The following is a 17251-nucleotide window of genomic DNA, read 5'->3' on the forward strand; positions in this document are numbered from 1 at the left end:
GTCTGAATAAAGGCTTTTTCTATGGGTGACATCACACTCATTCAGTCCAGTTATCTTATACAGTCAATGTAGGCCTCTGATTGATGTATTTCGTGGGACGTTTCACCTCCTTACTACATCAGGTTTACTCATGGGATGTTCCAAAGTTGAGATGTTTCATCTGTGTTCACACTGTAAAGAACCACAGCAAGGTTCACTTAAACGCAAACCTAGATCATTGTACTTAGGGAGACCAGTGTCCCTAATATTGGTCAGAACCAAATTTTTGATGAGACACATTTGTCAAACAAAGGAAACTCTCCACTCAAATAATTAGGGTTGTCAAATGATCACATTAATTGTGATTAATTAATTAATTAATTAATTAAATGTGATTAATTAATTACAGACATTTTATTTTACATTTGGGTGTGTTTTTGTTTTTAATTGCGTTAATCTCTTGTTTTTATGCCATCACAGTAATTTTGTGAAAGTGTGAGTGTAGGGACTCAGTTCTGTGGGATTCATGGGAGCTGTGTCAGTAGCTGTAGTTCTTCCAAGTTGACTCTCTAAGCCTGCATGGCTTCTTTCCAGGTTGTCCGGATTCTCCACACAGTCTTAGACATAAATAACGAGATAATTGATGATTAACGGACTGAAAGCAAAAAAGATGGTTAGTTCAATACCTTTGTGTCTGTCTTAACCTAATGGACTAAGTAAGAAACAAAAACACAGGAATCTTCCAGTCCTGAATAGAAATGTAATAAAAAAATTCAAGGGTTTAACTGTTATTTGTGTTTTAGGTTCCCAGCTTGCTTTGTTATAAAAAAAAAAAAAAAAGTATTTCTTAATTTTTTAGCCTGATGTGGCTGTAATGATAGATTTTTAGTGGAGTCTCCAGCTCTGTGGCTTAATTTGAAAGGTCAAAGCATTATCATAACATATCGATTACCACGCCACACTTCTTCTAATTGACATCAGGAAATCTAAGATGATTTAAGTGTGTCATAGAATACCCGCAGCGCCAACACTTCAACAAATGAGGCAGAGGCAGACAGGCACCGCAGGTTTAGGTTCACAAGAGACTTCAACCTATTTCCCAGCATAAAATCTTAAAATCTTTTTATTTTATCATTAAAGTGAACAGTTTTAATTGTGACATTAAAATGCTTTTAAAAATTACAAAGGCTTTTGTGTTAATCTAACTTGAACTCAGATTAGGCTTTAATACTTAAGTGAAAAAACAGCATATATATATATATATATATATATATATATATATATATATATATATATATATATACACACGGCTAGTCCATATTTGATGTCATATACCTCTACTAAAATCTGCATCATGAGAAACTGCAACAATATATGTACTCCAATGAAAACTATGTTTTTAATATGTTCTTGTGTCATTTTTTGATGATGGAGGAAATTGTTGTTAGTCAGAAGAAGATGAAAGAATTCCTTTAAAAAAGAACTTATAGAAAATACGCAAAGAGGGCTACAAGCTCCCTGCTCTGTTTCGCAACGGGTAGAGGAAGAAGGGCGGGGTTGCTCCGCGCAGACAGTCCAGCCCCAGTCCAGAGGCGAATTTCCAACCAATTACTGCCACTCTGCATAAATTCTATCATATTTTGTCTAAAAACAACATAATCATGATCAAAAGACCACTGAAGGTCTTTACAATAGATCAAAAGCTGTGGTTTACAGGACCAAATACCTCCAACAGGTTAAAGTTTATCTCACAGGAAACTTTTCTCTCAATTGAGGAATTTAAAAACTATGTCTGAGCTTAAAAAAAAAAAAAAAAAAAAAACATGGTTTAATTGTCTTGGGTTCTATGTTAACAAGTTTAATCAGTATTGGATGGATGTCATTTTGTGTCAAATAAACAAGGTTATAAATTATTTTGGGACAACTTCTGTTGTTTCACAAAAAAACCCAAAAAACTGCTGTTTGGTCATCTGGGCCTTTTATTAGCGTAACATTTCAAAGGATAAAAGGTCCAATTTATTCAGGGAATAAAAAAGTCAAGTCTGTAGCAAATTGTTCAAAATACACTGACTTTCAGATCTTCTAATAATGATAAGAATGAGCCCTATGGAGACACGAACAAAGACGTGATGCAACTATTTCACCATCTGTGGTGGATTTGTAGTGGCAGGAAGTAGAATGCAGAGCAGAGAGATGCTGAGCTTCAGTTCTCCACAGAGAGATCCTCCTGTTTTCACACAAGCTGGGAAAGGAAAATAATGCTTAATAGTTTGACTCGACAAGACAAAAATGTATGCAGATGAAATGAGATGTGTTTTTCATTTACATATTGCTTTGTCATCTAACGCTATGGACCCCGACTAGGATTCCTTATATTGTGGTTTTTGCTGAAGATCTTGCTGACAGAGCTTTGGCTGGAGGCGGTTACGTCCAGAAGGTTAGACGTGGACTTTCGTCCCAACAACACACCAGACACAAACTCTTAAGAGTTTCAGAAGCAAATTTGACGCAACAACCCGAGCAGCAGGGGAAAAAAGCAGGCAAACAATAACACTTGAAGGTCACAGGGCTTTAGATCTCACGCTGGATATTAATCTGGGATGAGTGTGGGTTCTGTTTAGTTGAGAGAGCTGAGACACCGGCACTAACAAGACCCCGGGAGATGCTTTTAGAAAGTCTGCTTCAAGCACCGGGCCAGAGAGAAAGATTTGTGCTTTGAGTCAGCATCTCCTGACATACTGGATAATAACAATTTCATATCTCAGCATTTGTTCTACTGGTGACACATTCACACTGTGTGCTTTGTTCAAAGTTTGATTCATCGTTAAGTCAGTCTGCACAACATGACTTCAACTCTAATATAGCAAATCCTTTTTTATATATTATAAATGATTTTCCGTCCCAAGTGAGGACTGTAATTTTGTTTTTGTTGCTAAAAAAGGCACATGGATTATAATTATGGCTATAGGTGGGTATTTTAAAGCTTTAAGGACACACATTCACTGCCACTACAGGAACAAATATCTGTTGTCACAATTTAAAAAAGGTTTTTCAACCAATAAAAGCACAATGTTCTAAAGCAACATTGGGTGGGCCACTTCTACTCGCAGCATGTGAGTCAAAACATGAACTAAAGTTCCTATGGAGCCATCTAGAGTGACTGCAGGTCACTTTAACCTCGTTTCCAATGAGTGGTCCCATCTGGTATTTTGGATGGAACTATTAAACACAGGAGCCTCAAATTGGCGGCCCGCGGGCCACTAAGTCCATATTCTGCGTCCCCCACCTTAATATGAAGGTTCAATGTCAACTAAGAAATACCTTTGTGATTTTTAAACTTGCTTTATGCTTAAAACTTAACATTTGTTATTGTTGTTAGATCTGGTCATCAGAAAAGTTTTTAGCAACTGCTAGTAGTATTGCTAGCTCCTGTCGTTTCACAGGACACATACAAGACATTGCTTAGCCGTACATGAACAAATGTTCAATAAACATGTTCAGTAGACATAGACAATTGACCAAAGTCATAGAAAGTGGACCAAAAACATATTTTTGGCACAAATGGAACGCCATACAGCCCAGCCTCAGCCAGACTCTGTAAACTGAGTTTGAGAACTCTGCATTAAACAGTACTAAACTGAACCTCCATCGTTTTAGGTCCATTGAAAAGTTGTTTGGCAGAAAATGATGAAGACGTTGGAAAGTGCCAACTCATTTAAGCTAACGTTTTCCTCTTTACAGTGGTATTCTTCTTAGCCACCTGTAATTTTCTTTCAAACAACATTAAATTCCTGTTATACACGATGTACAAAAAGTAAAACAATAAAAAGACGAGTTGCTGGATGAGCTCCATTTTTGTTTTTTTCTAGTCGTTGCACTACAATGACGCAAGAACATGCTAGCGGTCTACACCACACATGCGACGTGAAAGCAAACCACAGTGGAAGCCAGTTTTTACTGAATGGAAACGTTCACCAGAATTAACAGTTCCATACCGTACCACTCCTTACCGTCCCGTACCCAGCCGGACCGCTCAGTGGAAACAAGTAACAACAGTCGAAAAAACACCATATTTCATTCTCTCGATAATCATCAAATCAGCATCTGCTTGATGTTGTTAAAATTAGTGGTCACCAAATCAAGATCTACTTGTCTGTAAAAAAATGATGCGCCTGGGAACTGACTGTTGCTATATTTAGACAACCCAATTATTCAAAGAGACAACTAGTATTTTTTTGGCATTATGTGAAATAAAAATGAAGAGAACATTTTGTCTTTCATTTTTCTCAACTCGCAGCAAGTCCTGCCAAGAAGGTCTGGCCCCTCCCACATCCCAGGGCAGCTTTAGTTTCTACATCAGGGCTGTCATGGGTAGAGGGAAAAGTTGAACCCTCCAGCAACTAGTTGTACTACCGCATACTGCCTGGGATACAGACACTACTGCAATTATACACACACAAAATGTCACTGCTAATGTCAGTGTTTTGGGGGTTGTTGATCAATAAACATGATATGGAAAATACTGACAATTTAACACGATGATTAATCTATTAATAAAACACAGGACACGGTTCCAGGTCAGCTAATGCAGTTTATGGAAAGCTAGGCTTTGTGATTGTTAATTTGAAACAGCTCAAAACCTGTCACCATAGTGGTGAGACAATAGAAAAGATTGTAGATAATCATATCTACAAACCTGATAACCTTCTAGCTCCAAGAAAATGAAATTGTAATGACTTCTATTGAGAAATAAACAGCTATCACTCAGTCATTGCATTTGTGATCATTCTTGCTCTGATACCTTTTAACAGCATGCTATTCGTAATCCTATTTTTTAATATTTTTTGCAAGTTGAAAGAAAGAACTCAACCAACTTGTCTTACCATTAACGCTATTAAATCATTAATATATAACCAAAGAAAAAAATCTTTGGCTACACACAGTAAAATAAATAAAAAAGAAAACAATAAAGCTACACAAATTAAAATCAAATCAAAGACAATAGTAAAAGTATGCAAAGGCTGCTGAAAAGACCAATGATTTAAACTTGAACTTAAAAACTGAATAAGTAAAATGTTTTATAAAAAACATTTTATAACTTGCTCACTCATAAAAATATTTTTTTGAAAAAGGAAATGTGTGACATATGAAGAAAAGAAGAAAAAAGAAAACATGAAAAAAATAGTATAAAATAGTGTGATCAATCTTACAAGAAATTTTGGTTCAGCAAAATCTAAACATATCAAGGAAATTGTGACCTATTTGAAGTACATTTTGTTCCATAGCATTCAAGTGAAGTACTGTCTGCACTCTAAGTTGCACTAGCTCTTCAATTTCTGGTGTCAACAAGAAAACACGCCTTAGTTTCTAATGAATAATTAAGCCTTTTTCTCATTGGCTGCTTGGATGTTATGGTCACAGTGTGCAGCGTGGAGGGGCCTGGGGCCATATTGACTTTAATTGTGACGGGCATCTAAAGGCTTTCCTCCCATTGAGGCGAAGAAAATGTCTCCTTTGCTTAGCTGCGGCTCTGGCTCACAGTGAGACCTATTTTTAAAGAGAAATGAGCTGTAATTGGTTGATAAAGAGTCAACTCTAATGCAGAAAGTGCCACACCAGTGCACAGGGATCAGACACTGGAGGTTGCTGCTGTTGTATACCGCAGTAGTAAAAAGAAGCAAAGCCTCCTCCAACACTATAGCATTTGTTTCATAACTTCATTTTTTTGCGCACTTTGTTGCAAAAATGACAGCAGATGAATGGCATGTGCTTTAACTGTAAAGGGCCGCTTGAACAACAGACAAAAGCTTGGGCCAGATGACAGGAAAGTCATTGTGTCTGACAATAGCTGTCTAACATACAAAGAGTACAGTATTTTCCGGACTATAAAGTGCACTTAAAGTCCCTCACCAACCATATCTTTTTCTATTTATTGTAAAATTCTTCCCATTGATCTTTTAATTGTGATCAAGAAGTTTATAGCCAAAATCAAAAAGCCTTTGATGTTTTGCAAGACAAACTTTATGCACAGCAGCAGTAGATCATAAGAAATACAATTCTGTGTTGTGGGCCGAATTGTTGACACAGAGCAACCCGCCCCCCTTCCCGTCGCTGAGAGCTCTGTTGTGCGCTAGCTTAACATTAGCGGCACAAAAGTAACAAATATCAATTTTGGATCCATCCAGTCGTACAGTTTTGAGCCAGAATCACAATTCGCTACAGCACAAGTGTTGAATGCTCATCTGGTTAGAACTGGATTACGAAAACTATGAAATGAAGTAACTAAGTAGGGGTGGGATTATTCACTTCTTCCCAATCCTTTTCAAGCACTATATTTAAATAATCAATTATGAAATAAGAGAGTCTTTGTTTTTATTTGTTTTTTTTAATCAATGCATTTCATTATTTCTGTAATAGAAAAATCTGTGTGATTTCAATCAATCATGCATACCTAAGCCTGTGCGGGACAGTTTGTTTTAGCATTTTCTAACTGTTTTTTTTTTTTACAAGCTGCTCACAAGGCTGGGTGAAATTGTAAATAGACTAACGTGTAGCGGTGTTGTATTGTGTTTCTTTTTATGTGTTACTTACAAGGTTGGAAGTTAGCGTAGTCACAGTAAATTTGTTTTAGCTGTCTCAGTCAGTTCTTTCACATGTTCCAAACAAGGTTGGGAGTTGTAAATATGCTAACAAAACTAATATGTAGCAGAAAAAATGCTACTAACAAGGTTTTGAGTAAGCGTAGTACACTGTGTAGCAGTGTTGTACTGTTTCTGTCATGTTATTTGGTTGGGAGTTAGCATAGTTAAGAACGTTGTTTTAGTGGTATCAGCCCATTTTTTCTTGTCACAAACCAGTTGGGAACTATCAAAATGCTAACATGCTACTAACAAGGTTGTGAGTTAGCGTAGTAGCCTACACTGTTAAGCAGTGTTGCACTGTTGCTTTTACTTGTTACTTTGGAGTTTGCATAGTCAGGGACTTTATTTTAGTGGTATTACTCCATTTTTTCACATGTTGCTAACAAGATTGGGAGTTGTTCATATCCTAACGCAGCTAATGTGTAGCAGCTACAATTCCAATTTGGAGTTAGCGTTGTCACAGCGACATTTGCTAAGGTGTTGCATGTCACAAACAAAAATTAGAATTACTGTGATCTCTGAATCTTTTGTCTCACTTAATATACCTTATAGTTTGGTACGCCTTATAACACAAGTTTGAAAATAGACCATTCATCGAATAGATCGATTTATTGAAGTTTTAATTCAGTGTAAAAAAAAAAAAAAAAAAAAAAAAACAGTAATGCAAACTGTCAACTTGATTACCGCTCAGAAAAAAGAAAAGAAAATGCTAAAAAGAATAGAGAGCATGAGCCATTAAATTGATGTCATGCCAGCATGTCAGAACAGATGAGACTGACTGGGACATAACCTCTTAGCATCATGTTCTACCTTTGAAAGGTCATAGAAAGTTTGACTAAAATTGCTAAATAGTCTTATCCTGTTTTCTTTTTTTTTGCTCCACAGCCAATGATTAGTCAAACAGTATCATAGAGTAACTGAAGCATGATGCAGCATTGGTGTCTTCCGTACCCCTTCCCTTGTATTTTTCATGCAACACTTCACATCTTGCCTTTAACCACAACTTTAAAAAAAATAGAAACTTTTAGGCAGCAGCAGCTGAAAGCATCCTACCCAAAATTTAGAAAACATTACAATATAAAGAGGTCCCTAACTATTTTGTGGCTTAGGGTGAACATTAGTTGTATTAGTTGTCGAGTATTGTCAATCAACCTTCTTTGTGCTGTGTCTCCTGCACAGATTGTGTTCAGATTCTATATACAGTAAGTCTTCAATCTTGATCAGATCTTTGTTTTCAGTCTGTAATACTGGACTCATTTTTCTGTGATGGGCTGAATTTGAGAGTTTAAACAAGAGAGAAAAGTGTGAAAATGATGAGAAAATAAAGTCTCAGAATAGTGTATAAAAACATATTTGCTAATTGTAAAAAATAAAGATAACATTTAGGTTCTTGACTTTTGTTAGAACGCAAAATGTGGAATAATATTTAGCATGCTTCTTAATTAAAAAATCTGGCAAAATATCAATCTCTGCACAAGTTTTTCAGTATTTTTTTATTTTACCTTTTTTTTTAAATGAAAAGTTGTGTAAGAAATTACAAGCTTAACCTCCAGAGACTCAAGCTAATGTTGAAGCTAACCCTCGACACACATAGTGACAGGACCCCAGTTAAGCAGAATTAACTACTAAAAACCTGAAATGTGATGTAAAAGCCTGTATATGCCACGTCTTAAGAGTTTAAATAATATAAAAAATTAGTTACAACAAGTTTCCTATGGTGGTACAGAGACACAAATGATGTGGTGAGTTAAGTTATAGCATGTTTTCAAACACTAAAGATCTAACAGTGGCAAATTAGCTTAAATTAAATGTATTTTGCTAAAATAAAATGGGTTAATTTTGTTTTTTATTATTATTTTAGTTGAGTAACAGATAAAAGTCACGACTGCTAACTCATTAAGAGTTTTTTTCTGATAGCAAACGCTCAGACACAACACAAACCAAAGATTTGGTATCTGGAGTTAAATCTTCAGGGTTCTATACTAATAGCTTTTTTGTTTTATTTCTTGACAATAGCTTAAAAAAAAGTTGTATCTGGAGGCAGGTCTGCAAACATTCCTTACTTCTGTCTTTTCACTGTCTGTAGCGCAAGTTCCTGGATGTTATTATAATGAGCGTTGACCTCGACTTTTATCTGTTGACTTTTCGAGCTAAAACATTATAAGTGGGCCCAAAAGAAGGCATTTGAAATTCATAATTCATGCTACCCTTGAACTGCCAAACGGGGAGTTGTTATCCCACAGCCAGCTAAAACAAATCATCCTTTTCTAAATGCACGAGGCATGGTTTATTTTAAATCATGAAAGCAGGAAAAAGGATTGTCTAAAGGTTCTAGTCTGCAACACCATCAATTCAGGTGGTTTATTTTACTTCAAAATTAGCCGGGAAAAGAACAGGCTATATATTATTGTGGGATTTGTTTTATGCGGAGGCTTGTGTGTGTGCACGTTCACTGCACACCGGAGTCAGTCATAAAAAAATAAGCAGGGAGCTTTGAAGGTGCAGCACTGAGATGTTTTGCAAGCTAAAAAGGAATCAATTTTTCCAAAAACCTGCACCAGTTTATCAATAAATCTTTTGATTCCTGCAGTCAGCATCCAATATTTAGCTTTTTTTTCCTTCTTTCTAGCAAAGCAGAAGTAGAAGCTTTTTCTTTGCGTCTGGGATCCATAGGGAATCAAACTGGCCTGGCTGACCCCACTGTGGCTCCAGTGGAGAGATAGGGGAGCTTAATCCTTGTCCTTGGAGAGATTGTTCAGAAAGATGAAGCCTTAATTAGACAGATAAAACCCACATAATGACGGTATTGATATGAACTGGGAAATTAGGTCTGTTCAGAAACAAAAGATTAGGGGAGAGGGGGGTACCAGCAACGACGGGCGATCATACGATGGGCAAGATGTGCTTTGAAGACGATTGAAGGCACGTGCTGTAATGCTTGGATAGAAAAGGGGGGCAGTTCACTCTCACTCCCAACTCCAGCAGGGGAGCATTGACTCCTTTATCAAAGCCATCCACCTGATCCAAATTCTCTCATAAGGAGCTTAGAGGAAAAAAATGCTGACCTTCTTGTAATCAAAGATTATGTGCTGGAAAACAACAACAGTTTTGGAGTGCTTAAGCAATAGCACTCATGGGAGGTTAAAGCAATTAAAGACAAAATTACTTGTCTAAGCTGTCCTTGCTCCCCCCCATCCCCTATCTTCAGTTCTTTGTAGAAGGAGAGGAGGTCATGGAGATAGAGGAAAAAACAAAACAAAATCACAACATGCTTTTGTTCTAGTAATCTGAGTGGAAGTAAAGAGGAGCAAAATCTCGCTTTTAGGATGGCACTTTAGGTGCTACACATGCCACACATGGATTAATGACAAGGTGACCCTTTATAGTAATACCAGATGGCTTTAGGGCTGACAACGATACCGCAAATCCCTGGTCAACATCGGTGCACCCATCCATTTCCTATACCCTCTTCATCCTGCAGGGTCACGGCGGGGCTGGAGCCCATCCAAGTCATCACCAGGCGAGAGGAGGACCGCTCTCCAGGACTGGTTTCCAGTGCCGCCGAGATAACTTTCACACAAACTCACTGTCGAGTCATGGGAGGAAGCCCAAGTACTTTGAAAGAAGGCATCCTGGCAGGATAAAAAAACTCATCACAGTGCAGGCCCTTTTGAAAATCCCTTATTAATATCCAACCCAAGCCATATGGCTGACATTATTAAAAAGCTATTATAAGTTATGTTAAAAAGGCGAACACAAGGACAATAAAGGCTCGGAGTGGAAGTAATGCTCAATTCCTATGTGGATCAGGATGTGGAGCTCAATAATCCATGAAATTTGACCATAAATATTAATAATAATATAATGACCGAGACTGGATGGGGAACTAGGTACTGGCCTATCGGGCATCAGCCGCTTCGACCTTCGCCAATGGAGTCATATCAGCTGTGTTTCAAGTTAGATTCAGGCATTTTCTAATTCTGCCATATTGAATAATGCATTTGTCATAAAGTTACCCTATGTTAATTAACAACTAGGCTATATTTTTTTCTTCAACCCATGAGAATTCTCATTAGATCCAGAATTATGTCAGAACGGCTCATATCAAAGCCCGCTTCAGTCAATTGAGCTCCAAAGGATAATCCAAGCAGCAACGTATGCTTTAATTAGAAACACTGAGTGTCCTTCTCCTTTGGTTCCCCGCGCGGAGCAGTTCCTTTGTTGAAACATGCAGAGGACAGACGATATGCTTGTGGACACTCCGTCTGCAGCACAGCTTTGTTGCCATGTCATGTTTTTATCTATGTGAGATAGTTGTTTGACATTTAGAGATGAGATGTAGGACAAAAGGTCTGGGAATGCAGATGACCGCGTGAGGAAAGAGCAGTTTCTTCCGTCCTAGCCTTAAAATCTTCAGCTGTTTGTGTCGACTTATTGTGGAAGGTTTTATTTTTAGAGCTGACCCAGAAATCAAGTCAAAGGAGTGGTAGCGAACAGAGTAGTCTTGCAAGTAAGGTATACAATGAAATCCCACTAAAAGTTGCTTCTCTAAATGAAACATTTATTTTCTGAGTTATTTGTCAAACATGCCATCATTCTTTGGGACTGGAATTTTACGCACATTTGCTTTTTTATTTTACGGTATGTCATTATTGTATTTGTGTGTATATTTTGTGTAAATTGATCATTTGGGGGTTCTAAATCTAATGAGGAAGTATCAAATCAAATGGTTGGCACTTCTGTGAATTAACAGGGACACTGCCAAATCCAAAATAATTGGTTTAACTTTCAATGCAGGTTCAAAAGTCACACATTTTACTCATAGAGCCCAAAAAACGGACTTATAAACATGCAGATTTGAAAACAAAGGTATGAAACGTGCATTTACGTGTGTTTACTTACATTTTCTTTGGACATTTGCATTGCAGGGACAGTGTGAATGTAGCATATCTTGGATTATTTGCTAAAAATCAACCAAGGAATAAAACTTATAGACAGTAAAAAATGCTAGTTGTTCCAGTTTTTTTCATAATTTCACTAAAACAGATCTAAGAAAGTAGCATTGTGATGCACATAAACACCAATGTTAGCAGTCCGAGGAAGAAAGAATAGGAATATTAGATGTTAAAAAGTGAGGAAATTCCTCTTTGTCTGCTTTTGTTCATTTTCATGAAACTTAAAGTATTTCAAAAGAGCTGAATTGTTAATTTGATGATTTTGTATCTAACACAAGTAAAAGCTAAGAACCAGGATTAGGGGAGTTAGTCTGGAGATTTCCTTCTGGACTACAGACAGCAGATTGGATTGACATAGCTTTGTTGTGAAAAAAAAAAAAAAAAAACAACAAAAAACTATTTAAGAAAAATAAACAAAATTTGAGAAACAAAAACTCAATTCCATAAACAATTTACAATAAATACATTTTATAGATCCAAAGGAAATATGAAAAAAAAGAAACAATATGGTAAATCCTTGATTTGATGATGATGTTTAAGTTTAGAAGAAGAGGGAAAACAAGGATGTCTTGGCTGAACTTGTGCTTGTTTTCAAAGGCTTAATGAACTATCTTCTGCCAGAAGACGTCAAAATAAAAAGTTGAACAATCTCATCATCATCTAATCAGTGATGTCTCATAATATCTACTTTTTCCAGTTTCTTGGTTTATAATTTTTTTTTTTTGACTTCTGAAAATTACTTTTGTTATCCAAAATGTTTCCCTTTTTTGTTTATTTTTTTTAGAATTATGTTTGGCTTTTATTTATTAAATTTTTGTTTTTATTTCTGAACTGTAACGTTGCTGTTTTAATTAACTTTTTTGTCGATGTGATCACTAATAAGTGTTTGCCTTGAGTGATATATTGATGTGATTTGGACTTCAGAGCCACCATAGTTTATATTACCCTCTACTATTAAATGGGGCAAAAATGTCCCCCCCCCCCAATCACATCAGCCCGAAAACTGTCCCTCTTTCTCGTCGGTTCCCACCAGGGTTCACAAACTGCTTTGCACTTCAGTGCCAGCATGTCACACGCCGGCGCCGCACAAGGTCAAATGCCATTTCGTTTTCTCGCCTTTGATGAGTGCCTGGCTCTTTCATCATTCCCTCCCACCGACGTCACACCAACACCATTTTGCCAGTTAAGCCGCGCTCTCTCATCCCCGCTGGATTTGGAGGAGATAACCGGGGTGTCACTACAGTTAAACTACAGACACTGCTAAAGTAATACATAAAGATCAGCTTTGACTAGTCGAATGCGATGTCATAACTAGGCTTTACTTTTCTATTAGATAAAAAAAGATAAGAAATAGCAGGAGGGGCTTAGAGGTGCCATGTCAAAGTGTCTTTTATTTAGAACTTTGTATTAAAATGTGTAAAAAGTGCTCTAAAACAAAAATGTCTTTAAATCAAACCGTGAACTATTTTGAGCAGACAGACTAAACGAGCACCTTCATCTCCTCTTCGTTCATGATCCAGCCTGTCCATGTCCCCCGTGCAGCTCAGCCGTGATGCAGGTGATAATTTATGCGATCATACAGAGTTCAAAGTGAAACGACCTCACACTGAAATCGCATTTACCACCAGCTGCACATCGCTTCTGACACAACTGAGTTCATAAATAGTATCATCAATATATTTAATATATTTGATAAATGCAATTTAAATGAGAGTGAATTCATGAACTTTTATTTTTTAGTCATCTGACAGGTGTTTCCTTTAAATGTTTCAGGTATTAGCTTACATTTGACCCTCTTATAGAGCCACAGACATGTTGTCTTGTTTTGTTTTTCGAATCATTATAAATTAACCACTTTGGCGGGCTGGCTGCTGGTCAGACTAAATTAACAATTTCAACACTTTGCTTTGGCTCCAAAAACATGACTTGGGATTTGAAACAATAATTGAAAATGTAAAACAAGTTGGAATGGCACGCTGGAAATACAAAAAAGGTCCAAATTGTTTAATACAATAAATTATCATAAACACATAATGAATAAAGCAGAGCAACTGTGTGACAAAGTGAAACAAATCAAATTGTGTTGTTTGCATGAAAGCAAAACCAGACAGACAAAGACATCCATGAAATCATATTAAAATTGGTCTTTACTTCATAGTTTAGGTTTATTCTTTAAAGGTTTTCTGATGTACCTAATCCTCTGGATAATAAATAATAACCCTACAACATCATATTTCTATTTTTTACAGTCTGTGTCCACATGCATACTCTCATTTGGACAGTAAGTCATTGACTGTAAATGAGAACTGGACTGAGAAAATGTCATACTACCGGCTCTAACAAAGTTGAGTCAATTCAATGACCATTTTGTTTTACGATGCACATGTCGCCATAATGGAGCCAGACAATGTCAGTAAGCAGTTATTGGTCTGAGTCGTCCTGAGTCAAATGTTTCTATGGCAACCACTCTCCCCAATCAGGAGTGAGCTTGTTGGAAATACACACCCCAAGCACTTGGAAGCGGGCTACACAAAATGTGTCTATAAACTTCTTAAATGTTGAAGAAAGGCCTCATGGTTATGTTGACACATTTAATTGAGCAGTTTATATCTTACAATAAAGGAAATATATATATATATATATATATATATATATATATATATATATATATATATATCAACTACTATTCTGACAAATATATTGACTGAGTGATAGCTGTTTATTTCTCAAATGAAGTTTATAGCTTCTTGGAGCCAGAAGGTACTTCCTGTTTGAAAGGGGGAGGGGCCACTCAGTCCAGTCCTTATATACAGTCAACGATTGGTTTTCGACCTTATCCATGATGACATGTTGGGTCATAGAGTTATAGTTCAATTTTTTAAAGTTTTTTGTGTCAGGATCTGGGGCCTTTTTGGCCTTCTTGGTTGCCATACATGATCATTCTCACATCCCTGGCCTGAATTTAACTAAGATTCTCCACTGCCTTCAATATCCAGTCAACTATCCTAAACCCTGAGACTTCTTCTGGAGGTTGAGTGCCTATGCCTGTGCATTGTTCCCTTAATCTGACCCATAATTATTCTCTTGTGTTTCTGTTACAGACTCCTCTGTGCATCTGACAGATCTCTAATCTCGAATAACTCACAATATATGGAAGGACACATGTTTTTTAGGGAAAGATATTCCCATTTATTTTTTAGCTTAAACACAATTATGGTAATCAACTTCTATGCAATAAATAATAAATAATATACACTTTTATGCAACACTATGTCTTTGACAAGCATTGACACCAATTGAGTTGGAGTTGATGAACAGCCGTGTCACTACTTAGTGCAAAATTTTTGTAAATAACAGAACAAAATTTGAATCATTAAAGTAGCTGGTGCCCGCGACAGTCAGTCTGGCAACACTACCCACCAAAGGAATATAACATTTTACAGCCTCTCTGAAAAAGAAAAAAAGGGCAATACTTGGTGAGAACCCATCGAGAATCAATTGTAGGACGAAATTTTGCAAAAAATCACAATATCGATATTTTGGCACACCCCTAATTGAAAACCTCTTCTTTTCAAAAAGATCACGTATACGACAGACCTGAAGGAAAGTTCATTTGGAACTGAAAATGGAGGTAAACTGCTCTTCATAGGATACAATCCATGACAGCAGTCTGTCCATTTATGGTTACTTTAGTTTTTCTGTCTGTGGATCATAATTACCTGGTTACATAAGTAGCCTTTCATAATCTTTTGAAGTAAATGCAAACAGGAATCTAAGTGTGTCCTGATGTACAAAAACCTGTGTCCATGAATCCACAACTAAATGTTATAAAGCAGTGCTTTAATCTTACAAAACTCTAAAAAAAAAAAAAAAGATATCTAGCTCTGATGGAGGTCGCTGTAAAAGCATTTGTAATTTTTTTTCAGTACATAAAAGTAAAAGCTATTGAATATCTATAGATTTGTACAGTTTTATTTCTATCATTTCTATAAATCTGTTTGGACCTATGTTTACAACACTACTGTAAAGTATTTTATGAATGCAGCACTTCTTTAATTTGAGATTGTTAACATCAATAAATCATTTGTAGCTAATTTACAATTATGCCTCTTTATTTCTATTACTCAGATGAAACATTTAAGTAGTCAATTTAATCAGAATTCTGGCAATAGTTGCAAAAATGACCGTAAACAAATTCATGCACAGACAAGTTGTTTCTGCAAGAACCTTGGAAGCGTTGGTTGGACTTTTGCAGCTTCATTTTGTGTAGCAAACCAACGTCTTTTTCATGTTGGCCAGGATGCTCGATAACCTGAAATCTGACCTCTTGTTTCCACTTTCACTTTCCCCGCGTCAACAGCATTAGCTGCTCTTTGTTACATAGGTCGGTCATTGCTTTCCCTCTCTCTTTCTTATGCAGCGTTGACAGTGAGTGGGCGAAAATAAGCCAGTGTGAGGGCGGGAGACCAACCAGACAGACGGATGGAGCTTTTAAGGAAAACCAAAGGAGTCAGAAGAGGCAGGGATAGTGAGCTTTTAGGGACCTAAAAGCTTTGGCCCCCTTTATCCCTCAAAGCATGGCCCCTGTTGACTTGAATCATATGATGAATGGACGCTGCTCGTCAATGGATAAAAAAGTAAATGTGCTGATCTGACGGAAGGAAGGGATAATGGGCTTGAAGCATATTAGAAAATGTGAATTATCAGAGTATACTTTTGTCCAAGTATCGCGCGGATAGCCCTCTCTACTTGGACAGCGTTTGAACAAGTCTGCCTGCGTTCTCACTGAAGTTTAATGGGATTAGCAGCTTTAAATGGAACTTTTTAAGTGCCATGAAGCAGCAACAGCAACAGCAGCGTTCAGAGAAAAGGGCAGACCTCACTCCGACCCAATTAGCACGACATACTGACACCCTTTTGATTGTTTAGGTTAACCCTGAAGTGGAACATTTTATAGTTCCACTCATGATTTAAAAAAAAGCTGGACGTGCATTAACTGTTTGGGTCAGTTATCCTCCCTGAGTGTCCGGTATAGGAAATTAAGTACATGAGACCTGAAATATTAGCTCTAAAAATCATAGAAGTCTTAGACCAATGCTCAAATGTGGACACTGTATGTGTCAGTGAGTACAGCCAAACGTCATGGGGTTTAAGTTTAGGGCTCTTTTTTAGGGAGGAGGTTCTAATTAGAAGGGTACCGGTGTGGTCCATATCTGGTACCGGTTTGCAGCCTGGAGGTTGGGGAGCCTTGATTTAACTGGAAGAGCCAGAACGCTAAAAAAAATGAGTTGGAGACCCCCAAAACGTCAAAAAGTGATGGGGAGGGATTCTTAATCATGCATCAGTATGTGACAACTTGGGAATGAGAATGTGTTGGTATTGCTCAAGCTGATATTGCGATGACGATACATTTGCGATGTGTTGTGCTGGCCTAAATTGGACAATGTGTCAAAAGCTTTGGAATGACAAACTATCGGGGGCTTCCATCTCTGACTGGGTTGGACTGTTTGTGAGATACTGAAATCTTCTGTTTTATTCTTGAAAAAAACAGACCAGACAAGATTTTAGCTCCATTCCTGTTTCAAGTTCACTTTATCTCAACACAACCCTACTAGGAAGACCCTCCATGACCCGCTAAACAAAGTCAGCAACCGCCGAGGGCTCTCACACTGAACC

General features: G+C 37.1%; 1 protein-coding gene across 4 annotated transcripts in view; it reads right to left on the reverse strand.

Annotated features, from left to right (window-relative positions):
• lingo1a (leucine rich repeat and Ig domain containing 1a) overlaps window positions 1-17251 on the reverse strand; it is a 170863-nt gene that overhangs the window by 12041 nt on the left and 141571 nt on the right. The window lies entirely within an intron of this gene.

This window comes from Oryzias melastigma, linkage group LG6, assembly GCF_002922805.2.
Source record: "Oryzias melastigma strain HK-1 linkage group LG6, ASM292280v2, whole genome shotgun sequence".
Classification (NCBI taxonomy): domain Eukaryota; kingdom Metazoa; phylum Chordata; class Actinopteri; order Beloniformes; family Adrianichthyidae; genus Oryzias; species Oryzias melastigma.